Genomic DNA, 3,214 nt, shown 5'->3' on the forward strand with positions numbered 1-3,214 from the left:
CATTTTAAAACTCGACGCGTAGGTATAGTTGGCAATGTCTGCACGTGTTTTATTGTACATTATTATACATAATGGATTGGATTATTGAAAGTGAATAAGCGAATGAACAAAAAAATGTACACAATAATTATAACAGATTGACAAAGTTTAAAAAAAGTCGGTTTTACATTAAACGTCGTAAAATTTACCTGTACCTACATAAAATATACTTGCTCTATTTCGAATATTTTTTGCAGATCAAGATTTTTTCAAGAACAAAATCGTTTCCTTGTAATAGGTAGTTTTTAATGTTTTCTGGGGATGCAGACCAACCACAAAAGAATTTAAACTAGTGATTAAGTAAATTTCCACAAGCTTGTACGAGTACACATAGATAAGGGTTATAACCGTAACACAAAAAACGATTTCCTGTAAAAACGCCAATACGACAGTCAGTCAGGAGAGCCTCGAATACAGGAAATTAATGTAGGAAAGAGTGTTCAAAATCAATAAATATCGTTATGAAATGTGTTACGTTTTAAAACAGATCATAATGATTCACAAGGTTTTTCGTTAATGATCTGTTTGGCCTGTAAAATGTATTAAAATAATGTTTTTAAGTTATAACTGAATATGTAACGCAATTTTTAATAATTGCCTTGACTATCTATGTGTAAATTTATTTATTTATTTATTTCAAAACATATTACATACATAAATCATATATACATATAATATTCCCGATGAGTAATTTCTATTTCTCATTTTGGGACATGGGATTAAGATTAACAAGACTGGAACACAAATAATAAAGTAACATTTTTTTAAATAACCAAAACTAATACAAAAACAATAAACAGGTATAATAAATAGGCACAAGAAGCATATAATAATAAGAAATAAATGAGAAAACATAAGGTAAGAAGCATATTTAAAATAAACAAATGAGAAAATATAAAAAATGAGAAAATATAACAATTGAGAAAATATAAAAAAACATAAGGTAAAAACAAAATAAGAAAATATGACTAATCACTACATAAAGTACCTTCTCAGATCATTTATTTAATCGCTGCTAGTACACGGGCTCACATTCCCGCGCGATTATTTTTCGTACGGGATAAACCGCATGAAGACTGAGAGATATGTGCGTACAACTCATGAAAAGTAGCACGTGTTTTATTGACGAGTATGCATGCCAAGACGACACAAGAAATATGCACGCCACTTTTGGCAACCCGCAACTTACTCATTCGTCTATAAATTTACACCCACCACATAAAGCAAGCGATAAAGTCCCTGCGTCTAAAGGCCTCAAATTAATGTCACTCTCTACAAAATAGACTGAAATGCTGCAATATGTAAGATCTATCGGGGATCTTTATAAGCAAATAAATTCATGGAAAAACAGACCATTCTTTGGTATTCTAATCAGGATCTGGGAATAAATTAAAGTGGAAGATACGAGTATAAAATATTAAACTTTCGTGAGAATCGTGACGTCATCTAATGTGACGTCATAATATGTTTTCAAAAAAAAACAATACCCTATCATGCACCTTGCAGTCATAGTGAGAAGCGACACTTAGGTATTATAGGTCAGTGCAGAGGTGGGGAACATTTCATTTCTAAATGCCACATTCATTTATCTCATTCAACATCAACAAGGCCCGGTTTGTTAAAAAAAGTCAAGTGAATCCAGTGACAAGGTTTTGAGTTTTGCGTTCACAAACGCACGGAAGCTGAATTTTTAAATATAAAATATTCAGATATTGTGTTTTTAATTGGCACTAGTCAAAAGGCTGTACCAGAACAGTTAAAAGGCCTCACGCGGTATTAAGGCCGCAGATTGCCCGCCCCTGGTTGGCACTGGTCTCCAAAGAGGAGTACGCAGAAAATTTTAGATGCTACGCCACAGTTATCTTACTGCGAGTGGATGGAACGCCATACTCTTTAGTCCTGACATACACTCCTAGCTTACTCTACATCTATACATCTAGTCATACATGCCCTTCTTCAGATGAAATAAACCTTTCTTAATCTTATCAATCATCCCTTACTCAGCCTATTACATTCGTTACTAATATCTTCATTTTTATTTCTGAAGAATGAGAATAAAATAGTAAAGAGTTCATGGTAAAATATTGTAAATATCTACAAAAATACTACGTTTCGAACCTCGCAAAATGTTTATTTAAAAAAAATACTTATTTGATTTTCTCATGTGTTTCTAAATTAGTTATACTCCGCAGCTACGTCATGCGTCAGTACGACCGAATAATCAAAAAAACCCAAATGCGATTTTCAAGCAGTCAACGTGTTAATATAATTCATTGTCATATGCCAAGTAATACAATTCATAAAAAAACGAAAAACAAGCGTGCTGCTGAAATGTCGTTTTTGTTTTATTTCAAAAATAGACGTCGTATAACATAATTAACAATATCGAGCGGGAAAACGCAGTGATGCGCAAAACACGTACCAAACACGGAAAAACAAATACTTTTTTTAAATCTGTGGATAGGTACCTGTCTTATATCATAGTCTTTATCGAGTTTTAACGTAATTCAGTGTTGCTTATAAACATTAAAACTCGATAAAATGAATAGTAACCGGCGTTTGCTCTATAAAAATATATGTAATATGTATACACACCGCACATCGCGGCCCCCACATTACCTATTTTATTACATATTTTTGATGAAATGATATTTATGAGACCTTTTTGACCACTTATTGATAAAATATTTTTTATCCAGTTCCCACCATGCGACAATGCAATTCTGTGTTGATTTGGTAACTGTGGTTTATTGGCTTCAAAATAAAAATAAATCAGGAGGCTGAGAACAGTCAAGAATTGGTAGGTTTAGGTTATGATTAAATAAATATTGGCTCTGCGATAAATCGCAGAAGCAGGAAACACTCGCTATCTAGAGAAAGCGCGTGTTTTTGCCACTTTTTTGTAAAAAAAAATCACTCAAGAATTACATGAAGCTTTAGTAACTAAAAAAATAAAAATGTATTTAAAGGTAATTAAACTTATAAAGTTGGAATCTAAGTAGGAACATGATAAGCAGTGTTTCATAAGCCATAGCTAGATTTCAAATTCATTTGAATGTTAGGTAATTCCTAAAAAAAATGCAACTTAGATTTCGTCAAACGTGTCCAGAAAAATCTTCGCTTAGTAGGTACTTAAATTCCGAAATAATAAATATTTACCCATCTATTGTATATA

The sequence above is a fragment of the Brachycentrus maculatus genome, unplaced genomic scaffold (genome assembly GCF_059751285.1).
Source record: "Brachycentrus maculatus isolate JH-2025_06_01 unplaced genomic scaffold, ASM5975128v1 h1tg000102l, whole genome shotgun sequence".
Lineage (NCBI taxonomy): Eukaryota > Metazoa > Arthropoda > Insecta > Trichoptera > Brachycentridae > Brachycentrus > Brachycentrus maculatus.